We start from the raw sequence: 18,087 nt of genomic DNA on the forward strand, positions 1-18,087 counted from the left end.
ACTTTGTAAAAGCACAATTTACAACCTGACCACTTTTGTTTCTGGCCATGTCTGCCACTGGTGTGTGGCCCCCACAAAGTTGCCCACAAGGGAATGTGGTCCTGAGGTGGAAAAACCACACACACACCATTCTAGAGAACCCAGTTCACTTCACCCAGCCACCCTGAGTGGCTATTTTACAATGCTGATTCAGGGCTTCTTTGCCAGGAAGACAGCTGATGAAACAGCTCCAGATTATCAGTTGATGGGAGCTCATGGCTGGGAAGCTTTCTGTGTTGATCACAGAAACATAGGAAGGTGTTAGCTTATCTAACCCAGTATTGCTCGCTCTGACTGGCAGCTACTATTGGGGATCTCAGGTGAAGGTCTACTTTGTCACCTGCTTACTCAGACCCGAGAGCCACCTCTGACCCCCAAGTTACAACATGGGACCCACTTTCACATTTCCGCTTTTGATTTTTCCTTAATCGACGATAAGTTAAAAACCAGATGAAAAAGCAAGTTTCCTAAAAAATGTTTTTAGCAGGTACCGAAAAGAGTACAGTGAAGGCACATGCCTAATGTCCATAGGAAGGGTGTTCCCAAGTGTGGGTGCTGCCACACTAAAAGACAGATTTCTTACCAATGTGGAACAAGTATTATGTGGCCCATGTAATGATGCCAGCTCTGCAGATCGAAGCTGTTGAGTGGCAAACAATGTGTGAAAACCTGTTTGAAATACGAAACTCCCATCTGCAAACACCTGTAGTCCAGTACTGATATTAAAAGTCAGGGTTTAACTCCAAATATCCCCCACCCCTCCAAAACACTCACCATGTGTTCGAGAAGATTGGACTTCCCCTGACAGTCTCTCCCTTTTGAAGAGTTTGGGTATGTTTTACCTGCAGAAGAGACAATTATGAGGTGAGAGGATAGATATATCCATATACTGAAAGACTATCCCGTAAATGATAAAGAAGGCTGATCGCCGAAGAATTGATGCATTTGAATTATGGTGCTGGAGGAGACTCTTGAGAGTCCCATGGACTGCAAGAAGATCAAACCTATCCATTCTGAAGGAAATCAGCCCTGAGTGGTCACTGGAAGGACAGATCCTGAAGCTGAGACTCTGATACTTTGGCCACCTCATGAGAAGAGAAGACTCCCTGGGAAAGACCCTGATGTTGGGAAAGATGGAGGGCACAAGGAGAAGGGGACAACAGAGGACGAGATGGTTGGATAGTATTCTCAAAGCTACCAGCATGAGTTTGACCAAACTGCGGGAGGCAGTGGAAGACAGGAGTGCTTGGCGCCCTCTGGTCCATGGGGCCACGAGGAGTCGGACACGACTAAACAACTAAACAACAACAAAGTTGGTTTCCTGTTGCCCCATTGGACAAGATCCAAATTACAAGATGAAGGATTTAGACCAAACATTAGGAAATCAATAACATAATGTTGTTAATACAAATCTATGGCACGCCCATACTGTGTATGGTTCAGGGTCATCGTAGTTTTGGTCACCTGACTTCAAAAACAATATTGTAGAACTGGAAAAGGTTCAGAAATGGGCAACCAAAATGATCATGGGGACAGAGCAACTCCCCGGGGAGGAAAGGTCGCAGCGTTTGGGACTTTTTAATCTATGGGGAAAGCGAGCTATAGAAGGGGGATGTGACAGGGGTATATAAACTAAAGCATAGCACAGAGTAAGTGGCATGGGAATGGTGTTTGTCCCTTACTCATAAACTGGAGAAGATAGAGAAAACTTTTTCTCCACCTGTCATAGCACTAGAACTCATGGCCATCCCATGAGGCTGAATGGTGGAACATTCAGGACAGATAGAATAAAGTACTTGTTCATGCAGTGCATAGTTAAAACTGCGGAACTTGCTCTCACAAGAGGCATGATGGAGAGCTTTAAAAAAGGCTTGGACAAATTCATGGACGAAAAGGCTACCAATAGCTACCAGCCATGATGGCTATGGTCTGCCTCCACAGTCAGAGGTAGAGATGCTTCTGAACACCAGTTGCTTGGAAGGTGGTGCAATCTTCTTCACCAGAAGATTTTAAGCAGAGGTTGGATCAGGTATGCTGCAGCAGCGGATTTCATGCATTGTCAGGGAGCTGGATAAGATAACCTGTTGAGATCATGTCCGTGATTGTTCCGTTACTTGGGACTGGTTACCGTCTTAGGTCCCCCAAGGTGAGCAGCTGAGATGTAAGAGTTAAAGGCAAAAACAGTGGAAAGGGCAAAAGATACATATCATACACATAAAAATGTGACCACCCATGGCTGCTAGTGTCCAAGTCCTTCCTTTTAACAAGCACACCCCGTACTTTCATTAACCCGGGGCCAGCTTGAATAGCAGACTGTCTCTCTGAGTTCAGAGGGATTTTGTAAAAGCCGTTTCTCAATGTGAAGAGAAGGGGGGGTGGGAACAACCCAAAATATATATTAAAAAAAACCATCCAGGCCACCTACTAGGAGCTCCTCTTTCTCACTGGGACCTGTTTCTTTAGCAGAGCTCAAGCATAAATAAACTTGTTTACCACCATCCAAATGTTAATGATAATGAAGCCTTGTTTGTTTTGCCACAATGACAAGTAATTTGTGTGCTGTTGAACGAGAGGGAGGGAGAGAAAAAGAGAGAGAACGTATTTATGGTTTATAGTTTCCCATCAACGCCCTGAGCCAAGGCCCATGCTGTCACTGGACTCTTTTCCTTCTGGACGCCCTTTTGATGGCTTTCCAGGGAATAAATTCTGTAGCCTCGCTTGATCTGGTGCCTCAAGAAGAGCAGTTGGTTAGTAACATGCAGCTGATCTACATGTGCGTCGCTTGATGGCTGCAACATCAAGGGATGACTTGCATGTGTGGATAAGCCGGGGCAGATTTAGCCCATACTGCCATTTTGCCTCGCACCACTTTTATTTGGGAGTTCTCGCATTCAGCTGTTGCCACTCACAGCTTCAAAAGAGGATTAGACAAATTCATGGAGGGAAGCTGGTAAAATGTGGACTAGACCATGTTAACGTGAGGTGGATTTGTAGCTGGTTGGCCGGCTGAACCAAAACTATGCTCAACCAAATGGTTTCACATCATCCTGGAATAAATTAACAAGTGTGGTGCTGCAGGGTTCAGTCCTGAGCCTGGCACTGTTCGACATATTTGGATGAAGCTCATATGTAAGGTTCTGCACTTAGGTAGGGATAAGCAGATGCACAAATATAGGATAGGGGAGACCTAGCTTGACAGCAGTACACATAAAAAAAGGATAGATGGGGTTTTAGTAGGCCACAAATTTAACATGAGTCAACAGTGTGAGGTGGCAGTAGCAAAAAAGAAAAAGCTAGTGCAATTCTAGGCCGCATCAAGAGAAATATAGATTCCAGATCAAGGGAAGTAATTTATTTCCCCTTGGCTGGACCCCACCTGGAGTCCCATGGCCAGTTCTGGGCACCACAGTTTAAGAAGGAAATTGACAAGCTGGAACGTGTGCAGAGGAAGGCAACCAATATGACCTTATGTGGAATGGTTGAGGGAGTTGGCTATGTTCAGCCTAGAGAATAAAATATTGAGAGGTGATATGATAACCATCTTCAAATATCTGAAGTGGTTACATAGACGATGGAGCAAGCTTGTTTTCTGTTGCTCTGAGCAGTGATGGCCAAACTTGGCCCTCCAGCTGTTTTTGGACTACAACTCCCATCATCCCTAGCTAGTAGGACCAGTGGTCAGGGATGATGGGAACTGTAGTCCCAAAACAGCTGGAGGGCCAAGTTTGGCCATCACTGCTCTAGAGGATAGGGCCTGAAGCAATAGATTCAAATTACAAGAAATGAGATTCCAGCAAAACATTTGACAGAGGAACAGACTACAGTATTTTGGAAGGTAGTGGACTCTCCTTCATTGAAGGCTTTTAAGCAGAGGTTGGATGGCCATCTGTCAGGGATTCTTCAACTGTGATTCCTTCATTGCAGGGGGCTGGACTAGAAGACTGATGTGGTCTCTTCCAAGCCTACAATTCTAGGATGCTCAGATACTCCTGTTATTCCATCAGGGTTGTATGGAAACATCCATCCCCAGAGAGAACATCTTTTCCGACTAAAGTATCAACAAGTATACGTGGTCACAACATCTAGATTTGCTGTGATGTGGCCGATGATGTATTTTGTAAACACTTCTCATTAATATATAAATAAACAGCCACCAAATAGCATGAAAGGCACCCAGCCTTCCCTTTCTGCATCACTACATTATGGGTTATTTCCTCAGCTATAGGCAATCTTCATACACTTTTATCCCCTTCGTCTATTCCCAAACGCTGTTTGGGCAATGGATAGTATTGCTGCAGCAAGCAGAAATATCAATCTCTTGTTTTAAGGAGTGCAGTTTTGAAAGGTGTGTTTCAGTTCACATATTGTTGTGGGAAGTGCAAATTAGGTAATTTCACACTATAATGTGAACTGAACCAAATTTTTATCCCTTCCCTACCCTGGCAATATTCAGTGGGATATTGTTCCAGAACTCTGATGTTCCATTCTGATATAATTCCTAATACCTATCCCCTTGTCTGGTTCACTTTTAAATATGTGTACACATTTAATGAGCCCTGGAATCAGCCCCCCACCAGAGTGGCAATGCATCAGGTTGTTTGTTGTTGTTGTTGCTGCTGCTGCTGTTGGGCATTATTTAATGTATTTATATACCACCTTTTTCTCCAAGAAGCCCAAGGTGGTGTGCCTCATTCTCTCCCTCCTCATTTAATCCCCACAACAAGCCTGTGAGGTAGGTTAGACTGGTGGCAATGACTGGCCCAAGATCACCCACTGAGCTTCATGGCTGAGTGTAATTTTGAACCTTGGTCTCCCAGGACATAATGAGAAATTGTGCTTAATGGCATTTTAATCTTTCTTTCTTTGTAGGCGTGATCGCGGAGTGGGGAGTGGGGTCCGGAGGGAGCACACTCCCCACCCGCAGGCGGCCACAGTTTGCCTGCACGCGTGACCTTGGAGTGCGGGGCACCCCCCCCAGACAAGCCACAGCTGTCTGAACATTGTTGCCTCTGTCTAACCCTTTGCGGTCTCAGTAGTCTGTGGTGTCCTGTCTGTAACCTGCATTATCAACTCCTGCCTCATGTCCATCACTTCATCTCTTTCTTTCTTTCTTTCTTTCTTTCTTTCTTTCTTTCTTTCTTAGAAAACTTGAGGAGTGAAGGTAATGGGTGGACAGTTGTATATTAATCTTGTGGTGATGGTGGGGAACTTATGGGAAATCATATTAAGTAGGGGGGGAAATAGCTGCATTCCAGATGCAAGACACAACACCTACAAGTCTGAAGGGGGGGGGGGAGAGAAGATTCTGCAAGTTTTTGTTTTTGCGAAGGAGGAGAGAACAGGAAAGCTGCATTAGAGAGGAAGGACGATGAAGGGAAGTGTCTGACACATGAGCATCTCTTGAGCCCTGTTGCAACGTCAAACAAAAAGCCAGCTGGCTTCTGCGTTGTTTTGACTGGTTAGACCAAGTTGTTCCAGAAGTGTGCAAGAACATGGACCTTGTAATATTGCAGGAACTTCTCAGAATGTGGTGTATTTTCAGGAAAAGAACAAAGATATATGGGCTTTAGATTGCTGTGGGCACATCAGGGGCTGTAATTTCCACGGAGTGCCTTGGATGAAAGTGAGCACTCTTCAGCAAAAAGCAACTGATAGCAATGGTCATTCAGTCAGTGGCGTAGCGTGGGTTGTCAGCACCCGGGGCAAGGCAAGTAATTTGCGCCCCCTAACCCGTGGATTTGCGCCCCCTAACCTGTGGATTTGCGCCCCCTAACCCTAACCCCCAGATGTTGCGCCCGGTGTGGCCGGCCCCCCCCTGCACCCCCCACGCTACACCACTGCATTCAGTGGAGACTTTAAAACAGGGTTAACTAAATGTTCACAAAGGGAGCGGTTTGTTGCATTAGCAAATATAAGGGTCGTCTTCACACAATACATTTGAAGCACTGTGATGCCACTTTAAACAGTCATGGCTTCCCCCAAAGAATTCTGGGAGTTCAGGGTGCTAAGCATAGTCAGGAGACTCCTATTCCAAGAAAGGCAATCAAATGAAAGTTTCTCTCCAAAATGTTCTATGAGTCAATGGTGTCAATAAAAGGATACCATGTTGAATAGAATGTTTGAGTACTTCCATCCCCTGACTGATATTCCTTTTGTGAAATGGTTAATTTGTCCAGAAGCACAAAGTCCCTTGCTTGCAAAATCTAGGCTTCAAAAAGATGTGCATTTAAAGTTTTCCATTTCCCCACTCAGTCACCAAACTAGCTGTAGTTAATAAATGAAGGAGTTTTTAGTAGTTATATTAATAACTTCTTTAAATTCTTTAGTAGTTATGTTAATCTGAGGAGTAAAATAAGATAGGCTAATTTTGGGGCTGGTTGTAGCAATTGTCCCATGATTTGATTAACTGTTTGAAATTTTTTTTCCTAAAAGGGAATTATTTGGGGGCACAATTTTCCAGGATAAGTGGACTGCAAATGGATTTTTTTCTGGAATCAAATAACATAGAAACGAGCACGAGACATGCACTAAATTCCATTTGTTTTCTGGAAGATTCTTTTATGTCATGTGAAAGTGCAGATATAATGCAGGAATTAACAGTTAGGGAAACATCTGGGAAATGGAATAAACAGCTGTGTGGATGCCTGCTCTGGTCCACACCCAAAACTCAAACCACTACACAACACCACATTGCTACTAGTGAAGCAACTGTTTCAGGAGAAGCAGGAAATCAGGCCAGCAGAAAAGAAAGTTCTAGTAATTTGGAAGAGTGTCCCTTTCAGGAAAAGCTCAGAGCAGGCACCCAAGAATTCAGAATTCTCAGCCTCTTTGAACAGAGCATGCTCAACTCAACCAGAAGGATGGGAGGGTGGAAGTCAAACTTCTAAATGATAAACACAGCCTTGCGTCATAATGAAGGCCTGCCTTTCAGTTTGGGAGCCAGGGCTAGATATTATGTGCGCAAGTGAGGAAATAAACAGCGCAGATACATTATGAGCAATGAACATAAAAACCACATGTCATGGGCCCCGATTGATATCGATAGCAGCAGCATAATGCAATTTAATTGAGGGGGGGCATTATTATAGATTAAGTTATGGGAACTCTGGAGTCAACTGCAGTTAGGATAATGAAGATGAAAAGGTAAGAGCAGAAAGAAAGCCTGGATGCTGAATCAGGCCAAAGGCCCATCGAGTCCAACATCCTGTCTTCACAGTAGCCAACTGATGCCCCAGTGTAAGTAGAACCAGAGCACAACAACACTTTTCCCTCCTGTGATTTCCGGCAACTGGTATTCAGAGGCACACAGCCTCTGAAAGTGGAGGCAGAACATAGTCATCATGGCTAGTAGCTATCGATAGTTTTATCCTCCATGAATTTGTATAATCCTCTTTTAAAAGCGTCCAATATGGTGGCCATCACTACTTCCTGTGGAACTAAGTTCCACTGCTTAACTATGCCCTGTGTGATGCGGCATTTTCTTTTGCAATGACTATGTGGGAAACAACATTGCTGTTGATGCTTCCCCACTTGATGCTCTAAGCTATCTCAGGACAGGCTTTCCTCTAGCAGTTTTCACATTTTTAAAGTCTTTTGTTGAGTACCGCCCCCTCCCCCCTCCCCCGGGGATGCTAGAAGAATGATAGAAGAATGAATTCCTGTACAAAACATCCTCATCTACTCCCATCTCGGCTGTGGCTGATGTAGTCCAAAAGATCTGGAGGGTGCCAGATTGTGGAAGGCTGCTTTGAATGTTATCAAAATATGCCATTAAAATGCATATTGTGCAAATTTGGTCTAATCTTTCACTCTTGATTGGTAATGCATTTCTTCTCTCTCTCTCTCTCTCTCTCTCTCTCTCTCTCTCTTTGTTGATGTGTATCCTCAAATAATTTTTGAGGATAATATAGTGAGATGTAGATCACTGGAAGCTGTTTTGCACTGAGTCAGACCAGGACAGCTCAGTCAATTGAACACGAGATTCTTAATTTCAGGGTCATGGGTTCGAGCCCTACTTTCCTGCATTGCGGGGGTTGAACTACATGACCCTTTTTGTCCCTTCCAACTCTACAAAGTCTATGATTCTGTGATTCTTTGGTCCATCTAGCACAGTACAGTCTACACTGGCTGGCAGCAGCTCTCCAGGGTTTCAAGAAGTGAGACTCTCCCTGCTCTATCTTGTCCATCATCTCCCTTTCGAATTTCAGGAAATAGTGGGGAGGTGGAGAAGAAGGAGGAGAACCATGCCAGGGGTCAGAGAGGTTATATCCACAACCAGTTTTGGAGCTGGTTGTGTAAGCTGGACTTGCTGAAATCCCCTCTTCTGCACAACTACTAAAAGGCACAAGGTCTCTGTCCTCTCTTTTTAAAAGTATTTATTTATTAGTGCATTGCCACACACACACACATGTTCCAAGGCGATGCACGAAATGCAATAAAAGCAGCTAAAAACATTGCTTAAAAAAACACAGAAAGTAACAGCACAAAAAAATTAAAATGATACCAAGTAGAGACCATGTCTTCAATTGTTTCTGGAAAGGGTCTATATACCATCCCAACAGGAATGCTATTCCGAAGAAAGGGGCAGCCACCAAGTTATTGTGGAGTCAGCTTCTGACTTTGGAATTTGCAGGAGAGACTCTGCCACAGACTGCAGCCATCTACTAGGAGTACAGTCATACCTCGGGTTGAAGTTGCTTCAGGTTGAGTGCTTTCAGGTTGCACTCCGTGGCGACCTGGAAGTAATGGAACGCGTTACTTCCAGGTTTCGCCGCTCACACATGCGCAGACAGTAAAAATGACATCACGTGCATGCGCGGAAGCGGTGAATCGCGCACGCGCAGACGTGGGTTGCATTCGCTTCAGGATGTGAACAGGGCTCTGGAATGGACCCCGTTCGTATCCAGAGGTGCCACTGTATATGGGATAAGGTCGTGCCTCAAGTCCTGAGCTGTATAGGGTCTTATATGTTTGTACCAAAACCTTTAACTTGGCCAGGTAGCAGATTGATAGCCAGTGCAAATCCTGCCAACGAGGTGTTAGAGGCTAGTGGTAGCTTGCCCCCACAAGAAACTGTGTTCTGCAACAGATGCAGTCGTCAAACCAACCTTAAGGGTAGCCCCACATTGAGGGCATTGCAGCTATCCAACCATAGGGCTACCAACGCAGGGACAACTGCAGCCACGCTATCCCAATCCAAGGTAGCTGTCCAACCAGCCATGGCTGGTGAAAGACTATCCTAGAACACCTGTGCCTCTGGTGACAGAGCTGGCTCCAGGAGACCCCCTTCCTGCCTTTGCACACTCTTGCCTCTGACTACCCTATTTCTCATCCATTTTGTATGCTGCATTGGCAACCTTCACATCAACCCCTGACGAGTGTCAGGGAGGCTGAAAGGTGCTCTTCAACATTGTGCCTGAAAAACTTACTCATCGGTGTCAAGTGCGTGACTAGCAAGAATTCAGGTGTGTTTTCAAGCATTTAAAAATAATTCCGAGTCCTCCTTTACCCTTTTTTAATTGGGGACTTAGGAAAGGGGCTGTGTCAGCCAAGCAGTGCCATCTCTTGGTTAAAAGAGGAGTTGCTCGAGCATTATGGGGGTTGAGGAAACAGGATTCTGCTGGTTTAAACAATTAGCGTTTTTCTTCGGGGTCCAATCAGTTACTACAGAGAATGCTGCCAAGCTACACTTGCTGAAGTGCTCTCTTCTACTAAAGATGAAATATAACGCAGTCCTCTTTCTCAGCTGGCCACCCTAGTTAAGACCCAGGATACATTCTGACTTTGGGAATACAGTTGTACCTTGGAAGCAGAACGGAATCCGTTCCAGAAATCCGTTCGACTTCCGAAACGTTAGGAAACTGAAGCGCAGCTTCTGATTGGCTGCAGGCAGGTCCTGCAGCCAATTGGAAGCTGCGGAAGCTGCGTTGGATGTTCGGCTTCCAAAAATAGTTTGCAAACTGGTACAGTCACTTCCGGGTTTATGGCGATTGGGAGCCAATACGTTCAACTTTGCAAGGTATTCAGGATCCAAGGTACAACTGTATTGCATTAAGTTTCCTGATTATAATACTAGCACTTCCATCCAATTTTTAAACATTCCTTTCACACTACAGCACCTGCCGTGTGGGTTTTTTTTGACCAACAACTGGCATTCTGCACTCAGTTTCATTCACGCTAGCGGGCATGGTGTGATATAGTGACATTATTGGACAACATTCCTACTCTGCCACCCTTTCCACATATGTGGGGCTTCTGTCCCCTCTTAATTTCCCATGTAAACAGCTGGAAGGACCTGTATTGCTGACCCAAATTTAGTCACTTTACTCCTGCAATTATCCGGTTTAATGGGATTGCAGACGGGTTTTTTGGTTTGTTTTAAATAGCACAGAAATGAGCCCTAAACATGCACTATATTCCATTAGTTTTCTGCAAGTGGCTTGTGCATCATGTAAAAGCTCAAACACAACATGGAAATTAACAGTTGTGTGAACGCAGCCCTAGTTTGCAGTGACGTTTCTGCCTTTCATATGAAGGCTGGCAAAGCGCTGTTGATGCATCTCCTGGGGGAGCAGTGCGCAAGCGCTGGCAAAGCCCCAACCTGCTGCGTTGCTTGTATTGCATTTCCTGGTTCTGTTGCCAGGGTCTTAGCTATATTCAAAAGCGTTTTATATGCATTATAACTGTGACACCAGATGGCGCTGTGGAGTCCTGTCTTTCGTCAACGAGATTTCCCTTTATGAAGTTTACAACACGTTTCACTGAAAAGCTTTTTTGATGTGTCTATATCCAGCCCAGCACTATACCAGTGACTGTAACATCAGCAGCTGCAAACTGTTGTGGGCAGCAGACATATGCATACATACACACTGCAGCTGGAGAGCCAATGTGGTGTAGTGGTTCGGGTGTTGGACTATGACCTTGGGAGACCAGGGTTCAAATCCCCACTTGGCCACGAAGCTCATTGGGTGGCCTTGGGCCAGTCACTGCCTCTCAACCTAACCTACATCACAGGGTTGTTGTGAGGACAAAACAGGGAGGGGGAGAACCATGAAAGGTGGGATAGATTTGTAAAAATAAATAAATAACATTCATAAATATGCCAACCTATTCCATTGGCATCTGGAGGTGTTTGTACTTGATCAAGGGCTGCCAAGCTTTTTCACTCTATACATAGAGTTGCAAAATGAATAAACTGCTGTGAGCAACACACACACACATTGCAACCAAACACTTAGCACAAGCACACACTGCTGCCTATTCAATTCTAAAAATATTTCATGTTCAGAATGCAGATATCCTATTTAAATCCCTTATTGGTTACCTATTGTTAGAAACTAGACTTGTTATAACTCAGTTTTGGAAAGACTTGGTAGAGGCAACCTTCTTGAACTGGCTTGACAGAGTTTGGAAATTGGCCCTAATAGAGGAATTAAGCAACAAAATGTGATTAGCTAAAGACTCATTTACCTTTGACTGGAACTGTTTTATTTATTACATTAATGAGAAAAACAATGCCTGAACTTTTGCAGGCATCCAGACTATTTTGGTTACTCAAAGTTAATTCATATTCTACATGTTATACTAATGAACTGTGTATTCTTATGCTGTATTTTCACTGTATACCTTAAATCTTTCCTGTCACCTAAGGGGTGTGTGCTATTTTTAAAAATACATCAATAAAGTTATTGATGTATTTAAAAAACTGCAACCCCTTCAACTGGCTACAGTTGATGGGCACCGTTGTGGACCAAAACATCTGGAGGGTACCAGGTTAATAAAGAATTCTAAAGCCTTTTAAATATGCCTTGATCTTTACGGTTCTCCCAGAATACAGAATTGGGGAGCCATACACAAGCTTTTTGCAACACCCTGCGAAGCCCACATGAAAGGCTTAAGGGGCGGTGTAAGCCCTTCTGTCATGAACCTGGTAGAGGAATGTGAAATTTTACACACCGCAGCGAAACATTCCACATGGCACCTGCTAAGCTTTTTTGAAGCTGCCCTGTTCAAGCAAGCAAGATATTTAAGTCTATGTAACAAGACTGCTGATAGCTGAAAGCATTCTGTTCACCTTGGACCGCCATCTCTAAATCCAGCTTTGCAAGAGACTTTTAATGGAAAATGTCCTTTTTTTTTTGCAAAGGGCTCCTCAGCTGTTATCCCCTCATGTTGAAAGCAAATTCTAAGGCATACGCAGGGCTCCAGGAGACTTTACCACAACTGACTACTTTGTATGCTTTTAATTTTGTTTTAAATGCATTTGCTGTTCCTGTGTTTGTAACTGCTTTTAAGTATCTTTAATATAAATTGCCTAGAGATGGTGGTTTAGATGGTGATTAATAAATCAAGGATGATGAGAGTAATACTTAAGCATTAGATTAATTGGGGGGGGGAATTGCTTATAAACTTTGTTTGGGACAGGAAGAAACACAGGATTACATGAAATACTGTCAAACTATCACTGGAAAAAATGGTGGCCACATATAAAGAAATATTACGAAGCAGTCGGTTTCACCCAGATATAGAGTTATTCGCGAAGCAACAAAATGTGTTAATGGAACTTGAAACTGTATTGCGGCACTGCAACAGGTTTGATACGGAAATATTCAAAACAAACCTATGAACTAAAAATCAATGTCTGCAATAGGTAAAAAGGAGATTTAAGTTCAGGGCTGTCTCTGATTATAGCTACTTGCTACAATCAGGAACTAAAAGAAAAAAATGCCATTAGATGATCAACAGATTAGGAGGAATACTGAAGTAAGATAAGTATTGAAAGGTATTCTAAAATCTTAGGAAGAAATAAGTCATAAAAAGGGGCAACAACACCCTACCAACTATGTTTCATTATTAGGCATATCATTAACTGTGGAAATAAGATCCATTCAGAAATATAACAGAATTTGAAATCTTAATGATTAAAAAAAAAGAAGCTTCTTAGTAAAATATATAGCATTATCAGCCTGATATCTAGAATTGCTTCGGAACTCATTAAAAAAAACCCCAGTGCTTTGACACCAGTATTTAAAATCAATGCAATTTTGAAAGATTCAGTCCCCCATCTTGATTCAAAATGGCACCCAATTGTATCCAAACATAGATAAAAACCTGCTTCTTGATTTCAAGAACCATCCCACAAAACATGGTTGAAATATCCAAATGCATTGTGCACAAACAACTTTCCAAAATACATAGTAGATACTTATGAGTATGGGCTTGCTCTATTATTATTATTATTATTATTATTATTATTATTATTACTATTACTATTATTAAATTTTTATACCACCCCTATACTCTTAGATTTCAGGACAGTTTACAACATAAAAAAATCATATCAATGTAAATGGGACAAAGAACTGAGAGAGAACATTCCAGAAGCGGTAGGGAAATGGAAACAGCAACATGTCCCACTGGAGACTTGGCTCACAAATTTAAAAGAATTTCTTTTTATTTAAAAAAACAACACAATTTAGTCATATGGCAGAATGGTAGAATTAACATGTGATGGAGCTGCAAAGCATCCAGTGCTTACACGCTTCAAATTTCTTGATCATATCTCAAAACAATTATATTTTGGAATACTAAACATGAACTTAAACTTACAATGGGCTAGGAGTTCCTGGCACAACCACTTATAATTTTATCTGGATATGTTAAGGTTTAGTTTCACCAGCAGATATGGAATCGATAATACAACCATTAAAAGCTGCTTGTGTAGAAATGAACTGTATTGGGGGGGGTGCTTATCCCTATCTTGGAAGACTGCATAATAAGAGTGTGGGAGCTGGCTCATATAGTAAAATGGATAAATGCTTTAAGTTGAGTAAGAGAAGGTAGACAACCTGATTGTTCATTGAAAACTATACTGGTGTAATAAGACACAAGAATAAACCGGTGACCACATATACTGCTGGATACAATCTAAGGAAGTTTTAAAGATGTTTAAATATGTTTTTGTTGTTCTATCACTTGTTGTTTGCTGCTATGGGCTCCTTTGGGAGGAAGGGTGGTATATATATATATATATATATAGAGAGAGAGAGAGAGAGAGAGAGAAAGAGAGAGATAATTTATCATACTTATTTTTTAAAATAAATATCTATTCAAAGGAGAAAGAAAATTCTAATTCATGTCCTAAACCTAAAAACCTCACTGCAAATATGAACCCTGAAGCTAATTGTTGTTCATTCATTTGCATCAAGTTAACGTTATGCCTCTCTTTACTACAGATTAAATATGTTCAAAAGTCTGTTGTCCTTCTTCCTAAAAGTCCCCTCTCCAGACTACCTTTGGGTACTAATAAACCTTCCAGATGGTTATGTAATAAAAGCCCAGATCGAAAAAATACAATGAATACAATACACCATCTAGAGGTGGACAGAGAATTTGCAGGCAATTAAAATAACAATAATGGGGGGGAAACTGTGGCAGATACACACATCCCAAAGCAAGAAGTGGAAGCTAGAGGGAAATCTTGCACAGAAAGTAAGAACAAGTGTTTCTTGAAAGAGCAAACTATAAAGGAATACAGCTATTAACTGAATCTCTGAGGTTGATGAATGGTGCACCCACAAAGGGAATAAGATTCCCAATGTTGTTTTAGCCAAATATATAGCTTTCTAGGTTTGACAGTCAATCAGCACCTCAGGGGCTCAGTCCTATGCCATTCTGCATTTCCGGTCTGATGTCCTCTTATTAGACATCTCAAGTGCTTTCTCCTGCAGAAGTCAAGGCTCTTTCATCTCACCCCTCACTCAGTTTCAGCAGAGACACAGACCACTGGGAAGTCCTTAGCTGCACAAGTTTTCCATACACAGCTGGTCACGTTTAAAGCCACTTCCTATGTATAATACCAGGTAATAATACCAGGTAATAATACCAGGTATGGGGAACCAATGGCCCTCCAGATGTTGCCGAAATACAACTACTATCGGCCCCAGCCAGCATGGCCAGGGTTGATGGAAGCTGTGGTCCAATGATATCTGATATTTAGAGGGCCAAAGCTCCCCCACACCGGGTGTACAGCCTTTCACATAAAATATGTGCCACAGCCGCTCTTGAAGCAAAGAGCCATAAGCTATGCTGGTTGCACTGTAAGTAGTATAACCAGCTTTAGACATGCTTCCACGCATGTGGGAGCCTGGAGGGAGAAACTGCAATTCATATATCCCCTCCTAACTATTAAAACCCAAGGGGACGCGGGTGGTGCTGTAGGTTAAACCACAGAGCCTAGGACTTGCCGATCAGAAGGTCAGCGGTTCGAATCCCCGCGACGGGGTGAGCTCCCGTTGCTCGGTCCCTGCTCCTGCCAACCTAGCAGTTCGAAAGCACGTCGAAAGTGCAAGTAGATAAATAGGTACCACTCCAGCGGGAAGGTAAACGGCGTTTCTGTGAGCTGCTCTGGTTTGCCAGAAGCGGCTTAGTCATGCTGGCCACATGACCCGGAAGCTGTATGCCGGCTCCCTCGGCCAATAAAGCGAGATGAGCGCCGCAACCCCAGTGTCGGTCACGACTGGACCTAATGGTCAGGGGTCCCTTTAACTTTACCTTTAACTATTAAAACCCACCCGACACCTTCATTAAACATCTTTTTGGTGAATGCCGAAGACATACCTCTTGCCCTTTGTTTCCTGAGATGTGTTTCTGGGGGGCCATCCTATTCCTGTGAATGGAACCTGTGGGTATAGGGTGGGTAACAATTTTAACGATAACGAATAACAATAATCCAAACACTGGTCCAGGACCTGCATGATCATCCCCAATTCAGATGTTACAGAGGAACTGTTGGGCATCTGTTCCGCAGGTGGTTTTAACAAGGGCACTGCTTTTTACGGGTCTGAAGGCAATAAGCACATTTATGGGTGAGGATTACCAATTTATTAATGCACAGTAACCGTAAACATAACAAGGCACATATACGTCTAATCGAACAGACACATAAAGCTTATTACGGCATAGCTAAGGGAATATTAAAAAACCCAACTAGCAAAGCTAACCCCCCTTCTGTTGTTGCCAAGGAAACCTAAATGAATGGCAGTGGGTGGACCCTGGAATTGGATGGGGGGCAGCACCATTCCAGGTTGGTCTCATGCCAGGTTCCCAACAGCGGTGCCTTCATATATATCCTGTTGCCTTATACTGGGGAGGGCTGTCCAGGGCCTGGGTTGGCCCTATGTCAGGCATAGGCAAACTCCGGCCCTCCAGATGTTTGGGTCTACAAGTCCCATCATCCCTGACCACTGGTCCTGTTAGCTAGGGATGATGGGAATTGTAGTCCAAAACATCTGGCGGGCCTGCCCTATGTCATGGACTGGCTGGATGCAGAGGAATGGTGGGAGGAACCAGCTTGGGGACCATCAAGGGAGGAAGACTCAGAGCCCGGGGAGTGGTGGTGGGATGAAGATGAGTGGTCAGAGGGAGAAGACCAGGAAGAGGAGGTGTCGGAAGCTGTAGAGGTAACAAGGCTTCGTGAGCTGGGAGAGTCTGTGGCAGAGAGAAGTCAAGAATCAGAAGCTGAAACTGGCGAGTGGGAGGTCAAGAGGCAGAGATGAGTCAGGCTAGTGAAGAGGCACAGGTGCCCTCCCTCCTGCTGCGACAAGCTCCCCTCTTGTCTCCCAGAACCAGGAGTGGCATGAAAAGGGCGGGGGAGAGCTTGGCTGAATACAGGTGCAGTCTCTGATTGCTTGGGGAAAGCCCTGGAGAGGAGCAGATATAGGCAGTTGTGGGGAGCAAGGATCTTTAGTCACTGCAACTGATCTCCTGGAGGAAGACTCACAGAGTGTGCTCATTAGGCCTGGTGTGCTCATTAGGCCTGACACTCAGCCAAGTCTGTGGGGATTGTGTTTTTGCTAATAAAGTGTTAACTCCAACTTTGGACCGTGTGATTACTGACCGGCAAGTTCTGTGACACCCTAACATTGCTTGTGCATTCGTGGAGGAAAGGGAGTTCTATAGCAAATGGCTTTGAACTATAAGCAAATGAGTGAGCCAACCTTTTGGCTAATCTATGAAAGATAACCAGTCGGGTAGTTTCAGCCTTTTCTCCTCCAAGTTAGGGCATTCTTTCCCATACTTTACAAGCCATGTGACTTTCTGCGATTAGCTACTGGATAAATGCTGAATATTCAGATTCATACTGACTCCTATAATCATGGGTTATAGTTATAAAGCAAGCCTGGTTGGAAGTATCAAAGGCAAAATTGATGACATTGCACTGTGTCTTTGTAATACAATTCTCTTCTGTGATTTTTACTCATGAAATCATAGAACTGTAGGGTTGAAAGGGATTCTAAGGGCTATCAAGTCCAACTCTTTGCAACACAGGAATCCTATAAATTTGACATGATAGTATTATCATGGCATCTAGCTTGAGGATACCTTGCTCCAAATCTCCAGAGAAAAAATAGGCCAGAGATGAAAGTGGGCAAAGCAACCAATGTGATTCTTGCCTTTATACCACAGGTGGAGAACTTCTGGCCCACAGGCCTAATCAGGCCTGGCCTGGGTTCCAATTTGGCCTGCAAAGCGATTACCCCAAAACCACAACCACATCATGTGTGCCATCAGGCAAGGGGCAAGCAGAGACACAAAAGAGGTTTGTTGTCTGTCCTGATCAACTAACTGGGGTAAAAGCAGGCCAGGTGAAGTCCCGTTTGGCACTAAAAGCAGGCCATAACTCTTCAGGAAGGAGGACTGATAGTGGTAAATCCATTTTAATTTCCTAGAAAGGAAATGCTCAGGTGAGGATTGGTGAGATATCCAGCTCCCTGTGACTTTCCCTGTGCAAATGATCCCAAGCGCTTGAAATTAGTATCTATCAGCTTCAGGCTTTGTTTTCTATGGCTAGTTAAGGCATTTCCCATTGGAGCTCACAGCAGAAAGTGGAGCTTGAAGCCAACGGCCTGTCAGTAGACTATCAGTCTACCTATCATCTTCGACCCCAGAATACAAGAGGCAACATCCCAGTTTGAAGGTCACACTTCAGTATGGTTGCCACCATTGTTCTGGCAAAATACAGGACAGGGCAGTTGGCGGCCATTTTTT

The 18,087-nt window shown here is 43.7% G+C and overlaps 1 long non-coding RNA gene across 2 annotated transcripts in view; it reads right to left on the reverse strand.

The window, feature by feature from the left end:
• LOC308463684 overlaps positions 1-18,087 on the reverse strand; it is an 82,327-nt gene that overhangs the window by 21,000 nt on the left and 43,240 nt on the right. Inside the window, exons 4-5 of one of the 2 annotated variants that reach the window (XR_013979686.1) lie at positions 15,658-15,719; positions 13,529-14,884 (exon numbers count right to left, since the gene is read on the reverse strand). This is a non-coding gene — a long non-coding RNA (uncharacterized lncRNA). Of the gene's footprint in view, positions 1-13,528; positions 14,885-15,657; positions 15,720-18,087 lie in introns of those variants that run through there. The other variant, XR_013979685.1, reaches the window with a different exon arrangement.

This window comes from Podarcis pityusensis (assembly GCF_964106645.2).
Source record: "Podarcis pityusensis genome assembly, chromosome: 14".
In the NCBI taxonomy this organism is placed as follows: Eukaryota; Metazoa; Chordata; class Lepidosauria; order Squamata; family Lacertidae; genus Podarcis; species Podarcis pityusensis.